The following is a 25,420-nucleotide window of genomic DNA, read 5'->3' on the forward strand; positions in this document are numbered from 1 at the left end:
AGGACTCAGGGTACGCAACTACAAGTCTGGAAGATTAAACTCAATATAAATATTACATAATTCACATCTTTGTATCTTAACGAGACGTAAGACAGCAAATATACACAGTAGAGCAAGGTGTTCTCCAAATTTAACTTAAAAACCGACATTATTTCTTATCTCTAAAGATGGCTGTGATATTCGACTCGTTGGCCCTTAATGTTATAACATTTCTGAGTTCAGTCACTCTCATTCTGTACTTATATTTTACACGTAAGTACAAATTGTGGAAAAATCGTGGAATTCCTTACATTAACCCCTTGCCCTTCGTGGGTAATATCAAGGATGTGGTCCTTCAGAAGTGTGGAGCAGGCCTTTATTTGAAGACTATATACGACGAACACAAGGATAAACCTTACGTAGGGATCTTCGCCTTTGATCAACCGGCCCTGGTGATTCACGACCTGGAGCTCATTAAGAGCGTCCTGGTGAAGGACGCTCACGTTTTCATCGATCGCAAGTTCACAGTGGAAAAGGCAAGAGACCCTCTACTTCATAACGGCATTTTCACACTGAAGGGATAGAAGTGGAGACATATGAGAACATATCTCTCCCCCACGTTCACGTCAGGCAAGATGAAGTACATGTTTCACCTGGTGGACAAATGCGCCCAGCAATTGGTGGAGTATCTTGACAAAGCTCACAGTGAGTAATTTTATTAGTGTTCACTGTATTTTTTTCCATTTCAAATTGATTTCACTGTTTTTTTTTTAATTTGTAATACAGACACTAAATATAGCGGGGGTTATAATCTTATTTTTGATTTCGAAATTTCTACTAATTCTAAATTGTTTTACTATAGGGAAACAGAGAGTTACCTATCTTCCTCTTGATGTGTGTTGAGTGTTTTCTTCTTATCTTGCTTTTCTCTCCCCAGTCATCTGAGCGAATTCCTCCATTAACAGAAGAAGGTTAGCGGTTATTCATATTAAATTTACTCTTAGAATCAGAATGGAAAATACATTGAACATAAATGATAAATTAAAAAGACAAATGCCCATTCTTTTTTATTTTTATTTGGAATAATTGCTAGTTATCGAGTCGTGCAGAGTCGTATCATGTTTCTCGTCAAATTTTATACTTTATTCCGTGCTTCATCCCTCAGAGAACTCCACTGTCCCAGAAGATCTATCTTCGAAGCCACTATTTGCTTTTAAGAATCTTTCTTTCAGGAAGAAAATTATCTTAAGAAAATTAAATTTCTGAAAACAAACCACAATCTTATCGTTTGAAGTTTATTCAAATTTGTTCGTGAAGATTCTTACAACAAAGTCCAAAGTCCAATTCGAAATCTTTCCTCAAACAGATTTTCACATAAATATAAAACATTGTAGGATTCGGTAGAGTAGTCGCTTTAGCGCTGGCCTTCTGTGTTCGAGGTTTTGGGTTCGATCCCGCTCCAGGTCGATGGCATTTAATTGAGTTTAAATGTGACAGGCTTATATCAGCAGATTTACTGGCATGTAAAAGAACTCCTGCAGGACAAAATTCCGGCACATCGGCGACGCTGATATAACCTAGGCAGTTGCGAGTGTCGTTAAATAAACCATATATTCTTTTTGTAAAATATTACCTACACGTACTAATTCTAAACGTAAACAGTTACTTGGAATGCTGCAGTAAAAACAACGGAACAGTTTGGTAGAGTAGCAGTGTTTCATTTTTGTGAATGTCAATGGGTTATGTAACATGCCAAAAATCTCATGCACTAAAACCGCTTCGTCAGTTGAGCGTAGCTGAGTGAGTATTATCAAATCAATGCCGGGGATCTAACTACTCAATTTGTCTACAATGTATCATTCAAGTTTTAATTTTGTAACCAATATATAGCCATATAAATGTACCGATGTTAACTGGGGTTTCGCGCAACCTCAGCGAGATATTCCTCTGCGTGTTACATTGGTCTTTCTGTTTCTTATTTTATACCCGTCTACGTCATCTCACTTCATTATTCAAACTTTCAAAATATTCGTTGCCCTAGCGACAGCTCGTTATTTCCGGTCTTAAATGGATTCAATTGTTCCTCGGTGTTGTTCAACGCAATTAAGCCGTTACTTTCCACGGTGGTAAAAATTTCTTCTCCCATTTATTTGAATTACGTACTTCTATGTAGAAGTAAGTTAATTTTACAATTATATGAAAGGAGGGCTTGACGTGTTCGACGTAATGATACACAGTTACACAGTTTCATGTTATACTCGTCGTTGGCCAATCCTGTATGTTTGGAATTCTAAGTCTACCTACTCTAAATGCATTGGTCTTACATACGTCAAGAAAATCACAACCACACCTAAAAGGAAAGGATTTTTTAAGAATCTGCCTTTCCAAATTGTATCTCCTCACATCAATAGAGACGTAGACACGAATTTGTCCATGAGCTCTTTGTGAACACATCTTCATTTGTAAGGACGAAACGAGGCAGGGATCTCGAAGAAATCGAACTTTGATCCATCAAGCTAAACGAATATTCCATGTGTTGTTTTTGCTCTCGAGAAAAGAACAGAAATGTGAAGACGAGTAGTTCAAATCGTGGCAGACCAGTTTGTACTGAGCAGAAGAAGGATATTTCTATACACTGTTTTCCGGTATTTTAAAACTACACATTTATGTACTTTTATTATAGCTATGTTACTTTTTGTGTGTAGGAAAGTCATAACTTAATAGTAAAAACGGTTTCGTAAATAAATATAGGCCAATCTACAGTATCTGTTTATATGCATGTTAAATACCTAAGGTGGTACGGAACCTTTGTTACCGATGAATGCTGTACAATACATGATACCAGCGGAGGGTTAAATCTGTAGGCCTAATTGCGTTGATCTAATTATTTGGCTTAGAAATATGTGTGCGTAGTTTCGACATAAAGTTTATAAGGTTCATAGATGGCAATGTAATTCTTAAAGTCCAGTCGGGAAATAAAATAGGGAAACTGATTTTTTGCGCAATTTTGACTTTTCATAACGCTTGTATCGTGAAGAAGAATATGAATTTTGCAATCGAATATCATCGAAGCGTCACAACCACTTACATATTGCATTATCAGGATCATATTATTCAAGTCGTATTCTTACTTATGGTTACACAAAACAAATGGAAAATGGTTTCATAGTCTGAACACAAGAATACACATGCTACAACGCAAACCAAAAATTATCGTTCATGCATTGTAATTTGTGTCCACAGGTCCCACAGTGCATGTGAAAGAGACTATGGCGCGCTTCACCACTGACGTGATAGCTTCCTGCGCTTTCGGACTTGATACGAGGTCGCTGCAGAGTGAGGGCGCCGAATTCTGTCAGATGCTGCACAAATTCTTCAACTTCTCTCATTTGAAATCCATCGCCTCGGTCCTCGCCTTTTTCTCGCCCCATCTGCTCAAGGTGTTAAGACTCAAGATAGTGGATGATAGCGTCACCGATTTCGTGAGGAATTCTGTGTGGGATACAGTGGAATACAGGTCAGTGTTCGAAGGACACTGTGAGAATTACAGTACGATTATTTAGTCCTGATAGTCGTCGGAGATGTGCGCGTGGGACAGGCGAGTCCATTTAGTTACGCCAAGGGGTGTTTGGGTTATTCACTCGCTTGCCTTTACAGACTGCTCGCCCTATCGCTACTCCGGAACTCTCCACACTCCTCCTATTACTTCCCCTCTTTCGCGTCGCTGAGCTATCAGAACTAAATAATCGGTCTGTATCTGTAGTAGGAGTCACTGAACTATCTTAAACTATGCATTAATAACTGAAAATCGCATTATTATACAGTTTACGGATATTTTATTCCATAATGTTTGACTGTTGTTATTTAGTCAACTGTATGAAGTCAGGTTTCAAATTTATAAGTGACACCATGAGGAAACTTAGCCAGGAGATAAAGGGGTAGGGTGGTCAGTTTCTTTCGAACGCCATTGCATGCATCGCTGACTAGTAACATATATATATATATATATATATATATATATCTCACTACAGTCTCACGTTTGGTTGCCTAAATCCTCCAAGAGACCCGCAACATTGTAGGTATGTATGGAGTATAGATCAGCAGCACCAGACCCTATACACATCTGTTGTTCAATGAACACGCGAAATCAAAACAAAGTTAGGCGTAGAAGAATTTGGTAGCCAACACTTCATTAGGAAAAAAAAAAGAACATGTATTTTATAAAAACAAGGAGAAATTTTTCATTTCACCCACTTAAAATGTTTAGTCATTGATTGTAATGTGTAGAGACTCGTAAATCACACACTCGTAATTTGTTTCATTTCAAGTTTTTCCATATATTTACGTTTTTCCATTTGTTAATTCTAACCTTTGATTAAAACTGAAGTAAATTAATGCGTTTTACTTATTGCAAAAATCAGCGGTAGACAAATTTCTGGCAGCAGGTAGCCATGGCGACGAAATATATTTTTAGTGGTACCTGAGTTGTTTGTCGTGTTCAAAATTTGTTGAGACTTAGATTTCTTTCATGTCACTACGACTAACATATTATAATGTTAGCAAAAGCGGTTGTAGGATGAAATTCGAATGTGCTTTTTAGATTAATGTTGTTACAATTGTTAAAGCTGCTCGAGATTTTGTTACTACATAGCTTCATTGGAGAGCAAAGAGCGTCTCTGAGAGCCTGTGTTTGCACAGCATAGATATCTAATATTGTTTAATATATTTCAGTAAATGTATCTTTATATTAGTGCGAATGGTTTACTCATTGCATGTACATGCTCGTGAAAATAAAGGGGCTGGTTCCTGAAATTCTTCAGTTTTGCCTAACCGTAGTGAAAAATCATTTTTATTTCATATTAGCTGCCTTTAAATATATTTTTCATTTTTTGTTATTAAAATAAATTGGTATTTTGTACATGAGTAGTATTCCTGTTACTCACTGACTTATAGACACAAGTATACGAATGAATAGATATAAGCACACAGTACCGAAGCGTACGGGGAGAGACCGCAGCGTGAATACTATTCCCTCGCAACTTGCTCTCTGTAGAAAGAGTATGCTCGACGTACAGCTAACTTGTATTCAAAGTAGCCAAACGCAGAACTCTACATATCACACTAATCACACTTCAGATGTATACAAACAATTGTTCCTCCTCTGACACAAATCTTCAGCCGGTAGCCTAATAGTAGATGTACATATCAGACAGAGTATCAATCAGAGGTGTCACCCAGGATGGTACAGTCGGTATAGTACTTCGATCCCGGCACAGGTCGATGGCATTTAAGTGTGGTCAAATGCGACAGGCTCATGTCAGCATCTACTTGCATGTAAAAGAACTGGGGAATGACATTCCGGCACACCTGGGACGCTGATATAACCTCGGCAGTTGCGAGCGTCGTTAAACAAAACATAAATTAAAAATGTAATCACTCAGAGGTAAATGTTTAATTGCAAATGAAACTTGGTATGGTTTAAGGATTATAATAATATTAGTGGCTTATGCAGCGAATTCTGGAAACTAAGTTAATTAGAAATTCAAATAAAAATTTTTCAGATTTATTTGCAATGAAGAATAGGCCTACCAGTCATTTTAAAAGTCATTTGCTTCCATAATAATGAAACGTACTCTCTCTTAATGGTTTTCTTTATGCCAAATACTTTTTCTTGAACCTATCCATCTTCGGTTTTTGAGTTTAAAAGCGAAAACGCAAGTAACAATGTCAGGACGATCAGTGGATTTTTCATGTGGGAGTAAAGCAGTAGTAGCTATTTCAGGTCATTGTGGATTGTAGGTGAGAGTTAAGAATATGTCACATTTGCTTTGCTTTCGAACAATAGACATAGACAGAGTCTAGGGAGCGTAAGCAATTCTGCTCTTCGCAATGCCGAATGAGGGCGGAAAGAGACGACTGCTATATCTGCTATGCTGAATGACAGCCGAGAGCCGTAGGAGAGGGAGTAGGCAATACTGCTCCTCGGAATGCCGTGCAGTGTGGAGATTATGCATTTTAAACTAAATTAAACTTATTTATAAATACCTGTATTTCAGTCACTGTGTACATATGCCATGATTCACCATTATTGTGTTTGTCCGAAGATGAGATGGGAAATTCTGCACGTGCTTACTGATGTAATAATATAGTTTTTATGTTAAAATATATCTTGAGGTAGGCTAGCTGAATTTTCGGTCATTGTCTGTATTATAATTAAATATAAAGAAATCTAATTACAATTAAAATGTCAATATTAAAAGAGCTTTGTTCTCTATACGTATGTACAGAAAACATAAAAATATCTTTGGACCACGGAAAATCTTCCTCTCACCATCGACTTAATTAAATTCCTGGATTTCGTTTATAGAGTAACATAACTGATTTCTGCGCGATGACTGATGATTTCAACTTCCTGCGCTTCATGAATCACTGTAAAGTTCATTGAGTATAAAATGTGTACACCTAAATTAATTTCACTAATTGTGAGTCATTGTATCGCACTGTTTAAGAACAGAAATCTACTGCATTAACACGACACTCATTACATTGTTTTTATCACAGTACAGTTATTATTTACACAAACCAACAACAGTAAATGAAAAAGAAATTTCCCTTTATAGGTAGGCCTACTTATCTATAGTAGACCTATCACTTTTCTTGCAATAAAGTTAAGCTAATATTCTGAGCTTCTACATGGTTAGGTTTAGTCATAGCATTATATATATATTTTTTTTTTTTTTTTTTTTTTTACAGAAACAGTCTTTTCTGAGGAACTATATTTCTTTTCTTTGCATGGATTATATTGGAATTGCAGATTCCCATAGATTCACATTCACTTTTGGGACGTACTGCAGCAAGTGTTGCATGAAAGGATGCTTTATGTCGTTTCAAAACTTCAAGTTCACTTTCTGTCATTACTGAATCAATAAGGTTAATTAATTCTGCTTTCACTTTCTCTTTCTGATTTGTGAATGACAAGGAAGAATGGGAATCTCCGTTCTTCATAATTTCGGATACAATTTCTTCTTTCTCAATATCATTTTCAGCATCCAAATAAATAAATAAATCATATTCTTCATTGGAGTGAACAGTATTAGGCCTACTTTCTTCAACACTTTGGCTGGCTCTCAGTAAACAAACACTGTGGATGTGCTTACACATGTTCTATTTAATAGATGAATCCAAACAGGTGCATGTGTATTGGTGAATACAGGTGTTACATTCAATACACAACAACTTGCACTTGCAGCTAAGAGCAGATTCTTGTACAAAATATACATCCTTCACATCGGAAGATGAAGGTATCGTCCATCCGTTTTCTACTCTAATAATCAGGTCTTTGTTAAGCTCAGTTCCCGATTTGTGTCTGTTTCTTAGTCTTTCAGCTTGCTCGTGATTTTACCTTTAGTAAGAATAACTAGTCTATCGAAGAGTTTGTCTCAAAAGTCATTAGAGCATAAATTGCCTTATCTAATCGTTTTACATTTTTTCCATGTAAATAAACATATTTTAGCGTCCTGTGCCTTCTCTCTATATCCATATTAATATTGATTCCGCTATGAAGTCTATATCAGTATGCACAGCTTTTTACGTTCTTCAGGTAATTTTCTCGAATGTATGTACCAAATTGAGTTGTATCAGGATCTTGAAGTAGTTTTTTTAGTACACTTGGTACCATCATGTCAAAAGTAGTGATATCACGTTCTTGCATTAACGTCCTCATAATTTTGTACACATCTACAGTACCTGTTTTCTTTTCCTGAAATTTTCCGCTAGGTCCTGTCTACATGCCATTAACAATACAACCTCATAGTTGGTGGATCCATAATTATTAGATTTAGATTAGATTTATTTATTTAACCTGGTAGAGATAAGGCCGTCAGGCCTTCTCTGCCCCTCTACCAGGGGATTACAACTATAACATGAACAATAAGATTACAATTAATATTAAATTTACAATTACAATTACAATAAAAATTAAAGTACGACAAGAATACCTGATTAATGAAAGCTAGACATTTTATCATAGAAGTTAAGAACAAAGAATATTTTTGTATTTACTAAATTACAAATTAAACCTACAATAACAAAATTCTATAGTGATGAAATTACCGGATATTGAGATATTTTGTGGTAGATTAAAAGAACTATTTACAAGAAACCATGTCTGAACGAGTCTCAATTACTGACCAAGTGCCTAGTAAGTTTGCGCTTGAATTGAATTTTATTTCGACAGTCCCTGATGCTAGCAGGTAGCGAGTTCCAGAGTCTTGGCAGGGCTATTGTGAAAGAGGATGAGTATGAAGAGGTGCGATGGGATGGTATTGTTAGTATTGTTTCATGGCGAGAGAGTGTGTTCAGATTGTGGTGGGAAGAAAGGTAAGTGAAGCGAGACGACAGGTACGAAGGAATAGAAGAGTTCAAGATTTCGAAGAGAAAGAGAAGTGAATGTAAATTTCTTTTCTTATCTAGTTTAAGCCAACCTATTGCTTCCAGGGATGGGGTAATATGATCATATTTACGAACATTGCTTACAAAACGTACACACAAATTATGAGCATGTTGAAGTTTCATTTTGTTGTCGCTGGAAAGGTCAGTCAGTAAAATGTCAGCATAGTCAAAATAGGGAAATACAAGGGTCTGCACAAGGGACTTTTTTAAGCAAGAGGGAAGATGAACATTTATCCTTTTTAGCACATGAATAATAGAATATACTTTTCTGCAGGTTTCTGTGATTTGCATGTCCCAGTTGAGATTATTATCCATGTGGAATAATTATATTCCATGCATTGAAAAAAAGACTCGGCCATGTCAGACATGAAAACTTTGAGGCATATTTTCCCCACCTCTTATCTAATGCAGTCAAAAAATACAGATAGGACATACTGATCACTCCGATTTGATATAAGAAAAGAACAAGAGAACCCCTGCCTCATATCATCGAATATAAGAAGAGTAATTAACTCGAATCCATAACTATTCACGCCATGTGTCCCATCTATGCATATTACATCATTGCCATATTTCCTCAGAATTTCCCGCTGAGCGCTGTTCATAATAATTTATGAAGTCATCGTTCTTCAGACCAGGATGTTTTTCGTTTATTGTTCCCTGTGGTTTGTAAAATAGCACGCAAGGGTTGTCACTGCCATTTATTTCATTCACCCATGCCTCCACACTTGTTCCACCATCACCATGCCGTATTGAAGAAGAACATAGATTATAAGAATGTTCTATATTATGGAGGTCCTTTTTAGTGACAAGGTGAATACGATCCAATTTTGGTTGTGACACTGAATCGCGAACTTTGTCCAGTATCGATTGAAAGGAAATTTTATTAGCAATGTCTGTTGCCAATGCTTGTCTCTCTGACTCTGTTAAAGAGAGGTGAGCTATATCATTTTGATGACCTACATGAGTGGAAATGTAATTAATTTTACAGCTTCCATCTTCATTTTCTGTTACTGCCATGCTTGCAGGACAGACACCATTGATCTTGTTGCTGCCATGAGTTTTTATATGCCTAACACCTTTGCTACGAGAGTTAAAATGTCCCGACCTGTGGCAGACATACAGTAATAATGTTTAGTACAATTATTAGCAACACGACGTGAGCCTTGCTGTTTCACATACCTTGTTACTGTTGCTTTTTCAACTTCTCCTTTCCATTGCATGAAGTGCTGTATTGAGGAGATTTCCCTGTTTTCGCTCTTGACTGGAACATAGTGTACTAATTCGAAGTGTTCATACAAACTCTTCTTAACAGCTGTTGTGAATTCACGAAGTCCACATTTCAATTTGCTTTCCTTAACATTTTCAGGTGTACCGGTACCATGAACTTCTCTTTCGTGGAATTTCAAATTTTTATTGTGATTAAATTTTCTTTGACATGCAGAACACTCGTAAGCAAACGACTTCTGGTTTATCTTTAAAACATGAGGATGTGCTTTTGATACATGTCTTCTAAGATTTCTATTATAGTCAAAGCCCTTATTATACTCCGAAAAATTGAACTGTTTAGGTATGTTTATTCTCTTATTAATACATCAAAACGCACGATAATACGAAACAGCTAACCCTTTATCATTCATGACCATTCCAAAATTAATTAAAACCATCTCTATTATTTCTTAAAAGACACTTATCCTACTATAAGCAAGAAGAACTCAGTCTAAGCAACATAAACATGAAAAATGATGTTACGTAACATTTCATAACATTATAATACACAAACTTATAGTCTGCATTCACATTATACGAATGTTATTTTTATGAGCAATGATACTCAGTCTGAACACCACAGAATTAAAGGGCGCGAATTTGATGAACAATGATACTCAGTCTGAGCACCACAAAATTACAACAGGCTCGAAAACACGACAATAAGAATAACATATGACGCGAAACATGACCTGCCAAACTCAGACTATGTCCACTGTCCAGCATAGCGAGGAGCAGTTGTCCCTTTTCTTTGTCATTCGGTATTATGAGGGCGCTGAGGGGTAAGTGGGGGCGATTTTTTGTGGTCCATAGATATTTTTATGTTTTCTCTACATACGTATAGAGAATAGAGCTCTTTTAATATTAACATTTTAATTGTAATTAGATTTCTTTACATTTAATTATAATACAATGACCGAAAATTCAGTTAGGCCTACCTCAAGATATATTTTAACATAAAAACTATATTATTACAATCAGTGAGCACGTGACCGCACGGCATCCGAGGAGCAGTATTGTCTGCTTCCTCTCTTACGGCTGTCGGCTGTCATTCAGCATAGCAGATATAGCAGTCGTCGCTTTCCGCCCTCATTCGGCATTGCGAGGAGCAGAATTGCTTACGCTCCCTAGACTCTTATTAGATATAGTATCTTGGTATAGCTGCTGCATGTTTCGTGAACTACCTTGAAATGTAGAGGATAGAATCATTTTATCCTGCTAGGAGATCCTTCTGAAATGATCGGAAGACTACAAAATCTTGTACGCCACTTATTTTATCAGTAAGTAATACCTTCTGGTCTTTCCTTAGAAATTGTAATTTTTGTGCTCTCTCCAGACAATACTGAAGAGAATCACGCATATAAATATCCACACCAACCCGGCATAAAATATATGAAAAAGACCCACACCACATGTTTAATAACTATAAAAATATTTCATTTCTAATAAAAATAATTTTAACCTACGTAAGTTTTGTAGTTTTCAGTAATATAGTCTATACTCTATATATTATACAGCTGTCACTCAGTAAATTACAGAAATGAAGATCTAATTTAAGATATATTCTCTACGTCTACTTATAGGTTTGAGTTTCATATCAATAGGCTATGTCATTAATATGTATATTAGTGACAAATACTCGTATCATGGCATTAACTATAATAATATTTCACTTTTAATGGTGATAATGTCATCAAACCATCTTTAGTTTCGTAGTTTTTAATACCCAATACACAGCTGTACTCAGAAAATTACACACCACAGAATCAGATCTGTAAATTATTTTTAGTAAGTCTTGAAAGTTTTTAATAACCAATTATAGAGATGTTATAAAAATTACACAAATTAATTTTTAAATTTTAATTGTGGTTTATTTAACGACGCTCGCAACAACAGAGGTTATATCAGTGTTGCCGGTGTGCCGGAATTTTGTACCGCAGAAGTTCTTTTACATGCGAGTAAGTCTACTGACATGACTCTGTCGCATTTAAACACACTGAAATGCCATCGACCTCGGCCGGGATCGAACTCGCAGCCTCGAGCATAGAAGGCTAGCGCTATACCAACTATGATACGGAGGGCGACTACACAAATGATGATCGACATATTGTTGTCATTATTATGTCACAGAATTTGCTCTGATTTGCTCTAAATATGTCAGCAATACTGCAGGTCATGTCCTTCATGTAATATTGCTTATTGTAATGTGTGTGCTTTGTTTTATTCTGAAAAGCCATTAGTTCTCAAAACTGACGACAGATGGATTTTGGAAAATAGGAAAATTATGTAGAAAAACTGACATTTCACTGAAAACTAATATATATATTTTTTTTAATCTTTGAGTCCCAAGCTTCAAACGAAGGAGTCATTCATTAAAATCCGTTCAGCCGTTTTCCCGTAATTTCCATTACCACTTCAAATTATATATATAGATTCTTGAAGTTAATATGGAATATTAGGAAATATATTAATATATTTTCTCCAATACATATAGCCGATAATAGCAGTTGATGTAACGAGGCATTCAACTGCAGAGATTATTCAGCGTCGAAAATCAACGTTAAAGAAAAATTACCTAGCCTATAAATTTTGCATGGAGTAGAATATAAAAAACAGAATTGTTTACGTGCTGTAAATATACATGGAATACACAGCTTTAGTTCCTCCTGGAAAAAGCTAAGCTATGGATTTCGTCATCCATTAAAACCCATCACCCTAGGCCAGATTTGAACCAACGAATCTTGAATTTAACCAGTTAGCACGTTATCCGCTAGACTACCTTTGATGATCTCCCTTTAGTTCATCTGAACTTTTGGGTTGCCAAAAATCAAGCAATATATATATAGACCTAACTAAGTCATTAAAACTGACAAATATAGGGCACGATATACAGCAGAATGCATTCTCAAATATGCTAAAAATTGCACAGTCAAGTTATTGCTGCATTTCTTTACAATCAGATTAGTGTATCAACGTCGTTTTGTAGATTACATTTTTGTGAATGTGCGAGTGTTATATAATAACCCCCGACACGGAGAAAGAGATTTTGATTTCAGGGATTCTTTCTCTTAAAAAGACTTATTTTAATATAGTTAATACGCTCCCTCTTCCCAACTACATAGTTTTGTTCCATCTCATTATTTTATTTCCCCGATACTCTCACGTCTGCTCTCAAAAAAACTGAAAGTTAGAATTCGAAAAACAGTTATATTACCGGTTGTTCTGTATGGTTGTGAACCTTGGACTCTCACTTTGAGAGAGAAACAGAGGTTAAGGGTCTTTGAGAATAAGGTGCTTAGGAAAATATTTGGGGCTATGAGAGATGAAGTCACAGGAGAATGGAGAAAGTTACACAACGCAGAACTGCACGTATTGTATTTTTCTCCTGACATAATTAGTAACAATAAATCTAGACGTTTGAGATGGGTAGGGCATGTAGCACGTATGGGTGTATCCAGAAATGCATATAGAGTGTTAGTTGGGAGAACGGAGGGAAAAATACCTCTGGAGAGGCCGAGACGTAGATGGGAGGATAATGTTAAATGGATTTGAAAGAGGTGGGATATGATGATAGAGACCGGATTAATCTTGCTCAGCATAGGGACAGATGGCGAGCTAATGTGAGGGCAGCAATAAACCTCCAGATTCCTTAACAGCAATAAGCAAGTACTCTCATGTCCGTACTAGAATGGATCGAGTCCTTGTCGTATTGGCATAATATTGCGATTGGAAGTGCAAGATGCTGAAAAATGTTGTACAAATTATATAGACAGTACTGTAACTTTTGATATTTTCTATTAACTTCAATACTGTAGTCGAGTAGTTTATGATAATAGTAATAAGAGAGCAAAATTAGATTTTACGCGCCACGGGCGTTAATTTTCACAACTACAATAAATCGGTTTACTCTAGTGAGATATAAAATTTTATTTTTATCCATTACTGATATCTACATTTCATTATTGGTATCTAAATTCAATTTTAAATTGTACGACTTTTCTTTGTAATGTGATTTTTATGAAGTAGTTATAAATGATTGAATGTATGGATTTTATAGTTGCTAATATTTTGGTTGTCATGGAAAAGTTTTTAATTGACAGCAGTGAATAAAAAACTTTTGTGCGAGATCGTGCGTATTTGCTTCTTTTCCGCACAGAACCAATACGCGGTAAGTGTGAAATACCACATTCAGTATTCCCAACGTAACACACATAACAATTTCCCTCTTTTTACAGCTTAAGCGCGACATTCATTTTACTGCTTTAGGCTTTTAACATATTATTTTTAGATACGTTTAACATAGTAATAATTATAAATTGGAAACTTACCACTGCAATTTCAGCTAATTGCAATGTTAATTATTGTTTTTAAATATTTGCAGTAATTAAGTAAAGTCTACTACTCCACGAAACTTATTGCATTCCTGATACAAGTAACATTAAGGAAGCCGTGAAAAAATCAACAAGATTCCAGATGCCGATGTTATTACTGCAATATGTTATATAAATAATATTGTTAAAATATTAAAATGAAAAATAAATCATTACATAACCTTACCGTTTGTTTTAAGTTCGCATTTATAGACTGGGGAAAAAAGACAGACGTATATCACGGCCTGCTGGAGTATAGTAAACACAGAAAACATTTTATATCAACAATGTTGAAGAAAGATATTTTGGTTTTCCGAAGTTGCCGTCATTAAACAGAAACCAACATGGAGATTTCATTGCAACTAATTAGAAATTCGTCTTTCAGTTATGTAATAAACGATCTTCGCACAAAATAATGTACGATACACGAGCGGTATGTTTGTTTTCATGTTCTCGGAAATTAAAAAAGCTCAACTACGTTTCGCTTTTTCAATCTTTTCCTCGACCATGAAAACGTCAACATACCGCCCTTGTAACGTATATTACTATTAATTCAGTGCTGTGAATAAAGCTATTGTTTAGGTTTCTAAGGACGATGAAATGAGACCAGTTTAGATAGGCATGCCTAAAACTATTTATAAAAATACTGTTTAGGTTGCTAAAGACGATAAAATAAAGACCAGTTTAGATACCAGTAATGCCTAAAATAATTTCTGTTCTTATCAAATAATACTTCAATTTTGAAATTATTTCTTCACCAGTATGAGACACAACTATCTTGCATAATGTGTATTTATTTTTTTTGTCCAATGGAAAGGTCATTAGTTTGCCTAGACCACTTAGTCCGTCAAAGACTATCCAGTGCGCACTACAGACTGTGAATCTACACTACTCTCATAATGAATGATGATGGACAATTGTTGGCATGTCAAAGGGGAACCGGAGTACCCGGGCAAAACCCATATGGTGCCTGGATCACGGGGTTGCCTAACACAAGATTTTCATCTTAGAATGTAGGCTTTCACGGCCTATGGCCTGAAAAACGTCATTGGGATCGGTGTTATCCGGACCATAGGGCAGTGGTCTGCTAGGACTCTTGTTACCACACGTTTCGTTTATTACTCCGGTAGACATCATCGGTGATGTGGCACACCGTAGAGCAAAGTCTTCTTGGAGTGCGGAGAACGACTGTAATGTTTCTCTGCATGGGACCATGAAACTTTTGATAGATATGTGTGCAGATACATGAATTTAACATTTGTTTAAGGAATTAGAGGAAAAAATACCTTGTCAGTCTCAAGATATATAAATAAGAGAAAGTCAAAAGTTATAATTAAGCCTATCATTAGTACAAAAAAGAACAACAGTTGGAAACAATCAAGTCTAATTTTAGACGCTCCATTGAATCCTACATAATTGCAAAAGTTTGACCCTTTATTAGAATAATAATATACTACGTGTAAAATGAGTACCTGAATTCAATTTCTCACTTACAATATTAACATAACGTCATGGGTACAGGATTATAACATTTCGACTGAAAGAAAAATAATTCACTTCCTGTAGTAATTATTTATAAACCTAGAAATTTCTAACACTTAAGAACTTAATAATATAATTACATATACACAATCAAAACAACTGGAAAGAACATGTAACAAGGATGGAAAGACATGGACTTTCGAAATTAGCAATGCAGTATCAACCACAGGGAAACAGGGACCAAGGAAGGCCAAGACGTTGTTGGGTCCAACAAGCTCAGTTTATAAACTAGAGGCGACAGTTCCTTTTACGAATGTTCATGATGGTAATGATGAGTTAGGCCTACATATACATACTCTTAAGGATGCTTGAATTTTTTTAGGGAGAAAAATGGAATTATCCGCAAAGATTTTCTGGACAGCATCATTGAGCTTAGAAAGAAGATGCAACAAGATCCATCTACAGGCATCAACACTGATTCCAACAGTAAGTGATACTGTACGCCCAAGATCTTTAGGAATAACGCTACTGTTTGTTTCTGTGAATAGAATATATCTATATATTAAATTCAATTTAAATAATTTTATTACTTAATTTTAATAAGACCGTCAATATTTTTGTTCGGTTAACAATAGCTGCAGCACAAACATTTATTACAATATTTTACTAACAAATACAGGATTCAAGTAGGCTACGGGGCGACGTCACATTCTTAGTCACAACATGACCAACATTGAACACGTTTATATGTAAATGCACGCTTAACATGAGTTTAATACAGCAATTCCTTTGTTTTTTTAGGACTTTGAACATATACTTATATTAGTCGATTGTCAAGTGGCCATGACTAGACCATGACAATCACGTGACTCCGATTCGTGCCGAAGCCTGTCTTCCTCGTTAGCCATTATTCAAGCACGATGATGTGTTTTTCATACAGAATAAAGGCAAGGTATTAACTGTTATGTGCATTAGACATAGTCATCAATCTTCATTTAAGATCAAAAACTTTTGTTTATCTAGTGAAGCGATCCTCAGCGCGGTAATCAATGTTTTTCATCTATGAGCGTTGCTTTCCTACTTTACTAGTGATGACTAGATCTCGGATATACAGGCTCGTTCAGCGTAGGCTGAAACGTACTTTCTTTAATGCAGCTAATTTTAAGCAATATCATCGCTCGAGAGTTTCTTGTGTTGCATACATTTAGCGATTTTTACATAAAATTTTTGTAACCCAAAGGCGGAGACAGAACCGTTTCCTTGGGGTGAGGGGCAAAGCAAAACCATAGAATCCCCATATAATGGGGTTATGTGGGACATAATTTACCTTCTCCTCCCGTTATAGCTTCACCGTAGTACAGTATATCGGAATACGATCATTTAATAAAAGTGTTTTCGGGAACATGTTTCTTACAGTGTTACATCCATATCCGCGAATTTTCGGACCGAGTTGTATAGGGCTTGAACTGTAGGTTTACTACAAATTTTAATAGGGTATAACTTAAACCAGTCTCCCTCTTTTTCTCTCTCGTACAGAAACACATGCATACATCAATAAAACCATGTAACAGTGCTACAGAAACTTTTTATATGAAGTTTACCTTCCTGAAGATATATGAAATATAACTCTTATTTACTTTATTTAATCTCGTCTTTAAGTTTACACATTATACCGAGATCACTTTTCTTCTTTCAGCATTGTTGTGCAGTGTTATTCATATTTCTCAAAATGGCGGCCCGAACACCTGCAGACTTCTAACACATGAGTACAGGCTGTTACAAACAAAACATTACAATGTTTCCATTCCTCAAATGAGGTATAGCAATTCTTATACAGTACATTCAGAAATTTGAAATAAATGTTATAGTTCAGGCACATGATCTGAAGACATTAATCATCAATTTAAGCACAAAAACTTAATCATTTTTTTAATCCAATATTTTGTAACATTAATAGAAAAAAAGGGTTGAGATAAATTTGGCGGGGCAGTGCCCCCCATGTTCCCCCATAACTCCGCCTATGTTGCAAAGTCTCCTATTCGAGCTAAAAAGCCTGAAGTGTAGTGATGACCCAAGAAGTTACCTTACAGTTTGTTCTCTACGAAAGAAAGTAATCCTATTGATATCAACGACCTAGTGGTCTAGCAAATATTGTCTCCCTCTTTTATAAGGATTTAGTTTTAATAATTTTGTCGATATCCAAGTTGACGTCTTAGATACACATGTCTATTGAGTTAACTATTTTAACGATTTCGTGGGAAATTGTTCTAGCCTATAGTCTATATCATCAAGTTTGTCTCCGGTTAGATATAATTTATTCGCATTTTTTTATTTAAAAATATACCGGTTTTTTTTTCTTTCCTTTCCATTAAATTTTGTATTCTTGAATTCCAGGACATTTCTTTAGAAATATAGCACAACACTTTTTTAGGCCTACGATTTCTTTATAAAATAAATATAAAGAATTATGCTGAAACTGATCAGAAAGAGAAAAAGAAATTGGTTGGGTCACTGGCTGAGTAGAAACTGCCCACTGAAGGATGTACTGGAAGGAATGGTGAACGGAAGATGAATTCGAGGCAGAAGAAAATATCAGATGATGAACGACATTAAGATATGTCGATCATATGGGGAGACTAAGAAGAAGGCAGAAAATAGGAAAGATTGGAGAAAGCTGGGTTTGCAGTGAAAGACCTGCACATGGGCAGAACACTTATGTGTATATATATATATATATATATATATACGAATATTTATGCATTTATATAAAATTATGTACATATGTATGTATGTATGTATGTAATGCTTTATCTGCAGACTTACTAAAGGCTTTACCAACAACCAAAAACGTATTTAAAAATAGGCTTAAGGACTTTACTAATAGACGGTAATTATACACAGTATGTAAAGGGTGTAAATGATATTTTGTTATTGAAGTGTTGCATCAGTGAAGAATTATGTTGTGTCAGTGAAGTGTGTTGTGTAAGTAAAACGTATTCCTGTCAGTGAAGCTTTATATTTTATAGTGGCAGTGCAAAGTATTTGAACAGTGAAATGTTTTTGAAGTGTTAGTGAAATCAGTATAGAATCAGTGAAATGTGTCGTAGTTCCAGTGCAGTGAGTGAGTTGACAGCGAAATGAGTGTAATGTGGAAAGGTACTTGTGCAGATATGAACATATCATACTCGTGGGTTTTAGTTCGAACTTAGGTTTAAGATACAAATTAGATTTATTTTAAATGTTATTTTAAGTGATCGTGCTTCATTTAATTTAGGATATTCCCTATTATTATTATTATTATTATTATTATTATTATTATTATTATTATTATTATTATTATTATTATTGTTAGTATTAATTATTGGTATTAATTATTGGTATTATTGTTAACTGTATTTTAATTAATAAGTTTATTATTGTCATTATTGAGTGTAATTAGTTACCACTGCCACCGGGTATATACCCATTGCAGTGTGAATAAATACACACATATGTATGCATGTATGTATGTATGTATGTATGTATGTATGTATGTATGTATGTATGTATGTATGTATGTATGTATGTATGTATGTATGTATGTATGTATGTATGTCCGTATGTACGTACTGGTATGTATGTAAATATATTAAGCTAACATTCGCTGTTCTAATATCTAATTAATGAGTTGGCACAAATTAAACTGCACTGAATGGAATTCGACTGAATACGCTCTTACTTTGATGTTCCTTCAAACTGTATTATATGTGTACATTTGCCCAGCGTAAATTCTTCCCACGCTAGAAGCAGGGAAAATACTGGGTGTTCATTTCAAAGTGTGTCATGACGTCACTGTTGGTGGGTCACCGATTTGAAGCGAGTTTCAGCTTAAATGTTAGAGAAGTTGCCTATTATTTAAGGCGTTCTTCAATCTGAACTTGAGAACGTGTACGGTATAACTTGAACGTCGTAGCAACAGATGGCGGTCTGTACGGTCTGTGTGCTACCATAACCTCTTTCGAACTGTGTTTTGCGCCGGCAAGTCGTACGCAGGGTATTTCTTATCATCGGTTGCGTACGGTAACATTCCACAACACAAATCAAATGCTCCGTGTCCATGTTGACCGTCGAAGTTAATGTCAACAAATACGTAAGTAATCGTCTTAACCCTCTCCCCATATCCCGACAGTAACTACGTATTTCCAAACAGTTCACATTCCTGCCACTACTAGTGTTACCGTACGTATCGGCACGTACTCTTCAGAATGAACGCCGTACTTGCTAGCCAACTTCTCTGTCTCTTAGATTATACACCTGAGCTGCGGAAGTGTAGGAAGATTGAATTCTCTAGGCTCATCAGCTAGCCACATGAAGGCATACAGCGAGCCAAGACACATTTTGAACTGAACACCCAGTATAGGTTACAGAGTACTTCCTCGGCAGCCACGTCCTGTAACAGTAAACGGCCGACGGCATTTAATATTGCAAAACCTACTTCGTGGCGAATGCTCTGTAATCTTATTGCTTATTTGTTACAACAGTAATAATAAATGTTGAGCGTGCGAAAATGTTTCAAGATGTGTAGCGCGATTCACCGTTTAATTCATTCTCAGTATAGATATGACAATATTTGAACAGAAAAGCGAAGTGACCATCTGGATCACATTACGACCGAAAACTTTTGGCTCGGAGCATGCGCAGTGTGACATTCTTTGACTTAGAAAAGACACGAGACGCTCATTGTACATTCATTAATTAGTTACTTCATTCATATTGTTCTGCCGAAGGGCAGGTCTTTCACTGCAAACCCAACATTCTCCAATCTTTCCTATTTTCTCATTGTACAGTACACGGTATATTAAAGCTCTTTATTTTCAATAGGAATTCACCCACATTTCAATCTGCACCTTTAAGTGAGAATTCAGGAATAATTCAACCTTTTCCCTGCAAGAGTTTTACCTCTATCTTGACATTATTCTTCTCTTAACACTCCTGCAAATTTTATAATGCCATAAAATTTTATCTGTGTCGGTTTTGGCGTCTCTTCTCTCTATATCAACCAGGACTTTGTTGTCCACTTTACCAGACAGGCTTTGTACAACTACGTGTTGCGGAAGGGTTCTGATAAGTAAATATGTCTCCTTTATAGTAAGTGTCCATTGCTGTTATTTAAATTTAAATTTCTCGATCTATTGTTATTCTACAAACATGTAACATGATTATAGAGCAAATTTATACACTCACACACTATTGACATCTTTTATCCAGGGATGGAAGATGATTTTGTGGCGCAGGCCTTCAACTTCCTCACGGCCAGCTTCGAGACTTCCTCTACCACTATGAGCCACGCCCTATATGAACTTGCTCTTCACCCAGAAATTCAACAACGTCTGCATGCAGAAATCACCGATGTCCTTGCGAAGCATGATCAGTGTGTCACATACGAAGGAATGCAACAGATGACGTACCTCGACATGGTGGTATGCGGTAAGTTTTTGCTCCGAGTGACAATAGTAACATCATGTTTCTGTTATTCCACTTCACTTGCTAATAATTCTTCTACAATTCAATCTTCATTGTCAATACTGTGAAACCTTCTTTAGGAGCGCTCTGCTGAACCTCTTATAAAGCCTAGGTTTTTCTGAACCGACGCATGAGAGTTGCGAGGTGCGAGGCCCGGCTCGCAAAAATCCGGACTGTACGAGAGATAGTGAGTGGTTTCTATAACTGCGAGTTACGTAGACCTCGTTCCTCGCAGTTATAGAAACCACTCACTATTTTTCGTGTAGTCCGGATTTGTGCGAAGCGGGCCTCGCACCTCGCAACTCGCATGCGTCGGTTCAGAAAGAACAAAGGTTTAAGGGTTATTAACTTATTACATTGCTCCCATGTACTATGATGTTTCGTCTATCTAGCTATACAAAGATCATATAATTATACAGAAGAAGTAGTTCACACGTAAATATGTCTAGTACCACTGAAGTAGTATTTAGATAAAACTTCGTATAAATGCATTTTGTCCAATACATATTATTTCACAGATTCAGGTGCGAATCGAACCTCGATTTCTTTGATGAGACATCATAAATTGCATGGATCTAAATAATACTCTACAACAGACTTACAGTGTGTCCATCTTCGCATTCACTCTAGCTGGTTCAGTGAAGGCGATGGAGATCATTTAGGGCAGTAAGTGTGGCATAAGATCAATGACTGCAAAAAGAAGACAATTCCAACTAGCACTTCTTATAATCACGAATTTATGAAAGAAATAATTTAATTAAAATAGTACTAAATGTATTATATTTGTTACAGAGACGCTTAGAATGTATCCCGTACTGCCGTTCCTGGACAGAGACACAAACACCAACTACAAACTTCCGCCCCCTAATGAGAAAGTAATGAGTGTCACACTTCCGGCGGGAGCTGCGGTTTACATCCCAATCATGGGAATTCACTACGACCCAAAATACTACCCGGAACCTGACAGGTTCGATCCAGAACGCTTCACAGAGGAAAATAAGAAGAGTCGACCAAATTTCTCATACATTCCGTTCGGAGAAGGACCGCGAATATGCATTGGTAAGTGAACAGGGGTCGTATATAAACAATGAAATATTTTAGCATTATCCTCATTATCTGTAACTCGACGCATGTTACTCCTTACATATTATGTTGTAGAATGTAACAGAATTGTATTTCTAATTTCGGAGGTCGCGTAATGGGATAAATATCAATTCATTCATTCATAGTTTTCTGACAAAGGGAAGAGATTTCACTGCAAGTCCTGCATTCTCCAATCTTTCCTATTTTCTGCCTTTCCTTTAGTCTCCTCATATCAATATATCTCAATGTCGTCTAATATTTGATATCTTATTCTGTCCCGAACTCCTCTCCCGTTCACCATTCCTTCCAGTGCATAATTCAGAAGGCAGTTTCTTCTCAGCCAGTGGCCCAGCCATCTCTTTTTTCCTGTTCCTGATCAGTTTCTGTACTATTCTTTCTTCACCCACTCTCTCCAACACAGCTTGTTTTCTTATTCTATCTGTCCATTTCACACGTTCCATTCTCCTCCATATCCACATTTTAAACGTTACTATTCGCTTCTCTTCACTTCGCCAAAATGTCCATGTTTCTGCCCCACACAAAGCACTCACTAGTCTCTCCATTACATATTTTTCCAGGGGGCCGCTCCTTTTCTATTAAAAGCTTCCTTTGCCATTGCTATCCTCCTTTTGACTTCCTGCCAGCAGCTCATGTTACTGCTTATAGTACATCCGAAGTATTTCAGGCTGACCACTTGCTCTCCTGATTCATTTAGAATTCTCCAGTTTACCTCCTTTACTTTTCTTCCTATAACAATGGTCTTCGTCTTGTTTGTATTTATCTCCATCCCTTAATGCTCACAGCTGTCATTTAGCTTCTCCTCTTTTTCTAACAACGTCATATCATCAGCAAATCTTATGCGGTTTATTCTTCTTCCTCCTATTATCACTCCTCCCATATTCTGAAAACAGTGATTCATTTAATCCTCCAAATAGATGTTGAACAGGTTAGTTGATAAAGGGCATCCTTGACGTACTCCTCTCCCTATTTCACTTCCTTCTGACATTTCTTCTGATCCTCAGAGGGTTTACAGCGGCGATGACCAAAGCTGGTGTCGTGATTACATCGTATAATCACAGACATTCAAACGGGTACAAGTAGTTTCCTGTACATTGCTGTGTGTTTCATTCACGTACTGAAGGCACGCAGTGGCGGTATCATGTCGCTCTACAAACTCTATCTCTACAAGCAGTAAGAGTAAGGTAAAGAATGAGGAGAACTTTTGTGTTGTTCTGTCGGACAAAATGTGATATGTTTACTTTGGTCAACGGTTCAATTAGGAGTATATAGAAATATTAATTTCCACAGTGAATATTATTATTGTTGTTGTTGTTATTATTATTATTATTATTATTATTATTATTATTATTATTATTACTGACCACTAATTATGTGTTTCTATAATTCTTCTGTACGTGCATGAACATTGATATTTTTAGATCTTCTCCCTAGAAGGGTGCAATTATTAGGTTTTATCTCAATTTTAATATTCTTAATCTTTACATGAGGATAACTATTTATTTGTTATTCATTTAATAATAATATGTAGAAAAATTGATTCAATATTATGTGCCAACGAACTGTTAAAGGCCAGGAATTGACATATTTTCAATCATAGCAAGGAAGAGAAAGATGAGATAAATAAATGTAAGGAAGTCAATTACCTAATGGGGTTTGAAATATCTCGTGCTCTAAAGCAGTGGTCGTCAGCACTCGCTGAAACGGGTAAAGGGTATGCAACATGATTTGCCCCGTCGTACAGCAGGAAGAGTAGACCCGCCAGCAGCCACAAATGCACGCTGGTGCTGTAAGAGACCTGCGGGTAAGAGACGCTAGCCCGAGAGTGCACTGAGTTGACGACAGCTGCTCTAAAGCCTTTTAATAGAACAGAATTTCTCAAAAGAGTAATGATTAAAATAGCTTACATAACTTCATCATTAGAAGTTTTTAATTTTGAAAAACTACGAATTTCTCGGCCAAGTATCGAGAGAAGAATTTAGAAAATTCCTCATTATATTCAAGGCGAAGGTTGAAAAAAAAAGCAAGAAAAATTGTATATTATTCCCTGGCTCTCTATGACAGTAATGACATTAATGATACATAGAAAATTCCTCATTATATTCATGGGGAAGGTTAAAAAAAGCAAGAAAAATCGTATATTATTCACTGGCTCTTGATGACAGCAGTGACATTACTGATACAGGAAAGTTTGATATTTTTTATACGCGGGATTGATCAAGATGTTAGTACAGGAACCACCAATGGTTGTAGTTTTCATGCCGAGTACCTTTTCCCGTCTCCTTACTTCATACGCTGTCTGTCGCATGTAATCACTGCAGCTCGAGTTTTGGTCACCGCTGGTTTACAGAGTGAGCGGAAAGTCAAACTAAACCCATTTATTTTTCCTGCAGAAACAATCTATGCATGGAAAATTTATTCGTCATACTCATATGCCATTTGCGGATGTATTTCGAGTTATTCTCATAGCTGGAGGTATCTGGCGGATGAGGGAAACCATAACACACAGAAATTCCAAACCATTCCAAGAGTGAAAGGTGGAGAGGAGAATACGAGAGTTTTAGTGTGGAGGAGAGGCTAGTGTCTTCCGTGCGAGTCCGGCTCTGTAAAAGCAAGCCAACCAGACTGATTCAAAAGTTAGAGAAACTAGGTGAATATGTACGGAGACACAAGTCAAACCTCCTGGTAAGGGTTGGCGTACTGTAGAAAGCAGTACACTTGCTTATCATGGCAACTAGCATTAGGTCATAAGATCTTCAAGATTGTATAAAACAATTGCCTTAAAAAGTTTATCACATTATGTGCGTCATTCAAAAATTCATTACCGTCAATATTGACATTGTTCTTACCGCACTACAAAAAGTAAGTCGATGTTGGTAGAGTATGACACAAATGATGTAATCTTGTTGCAGGTATGCGGTTCGGAATCATGCAGGTCAAGATGGGATTCATCCACATTTTGTCCAACTACAAAGTGTCGCCCGCCAAGGACACTCCTATTCCATTGGTGTTCGACCCGAAATCATTTCTTGTGTCAGCACTGGGAACTTTACCCCTCAATTTCACTAAAATCTCCACATGAAGCTCGACTAAATGTCCGGCAGATCTGGTTAGAAAATTATGCCATCACAAAACATCTCTGCTCACACTGAAGGAGACAAGCGTTAAAATGATGGTGTGTGTACTCTGTGCAACAGTTGTATATATTGCAAACAAGTTAGAATATTAGGAATGTTATATTTCTTAAATAAAATGCAATGAATATA

At 36.3% G+C, this 25,420-nt stretch overlaps 1 pseudogene; it reads left to right on the forward strand.

Annotated features, from left to right (window-relative positions):
* LOC138711627 (cytochrome P450 6j1-like) lies at nucleotides 1–25,420 on the forward strand (annotated as a pseudogene).

The sequence above is a fragment of the Periplaneta americana genome, chromosome 13 (assembly GCF_040183065.1).
Source record: "Periplaneta americana isolate PAMFEO1 chromosome 13, P.americana_PAMFEO1_priV1, whole genome shotgun sequence".
NCBI lineage: Eukaryota > Metazoa > Arthropoda > Insecta > Blattodea > Blattidae > Periplaneta > Periplaneta americana.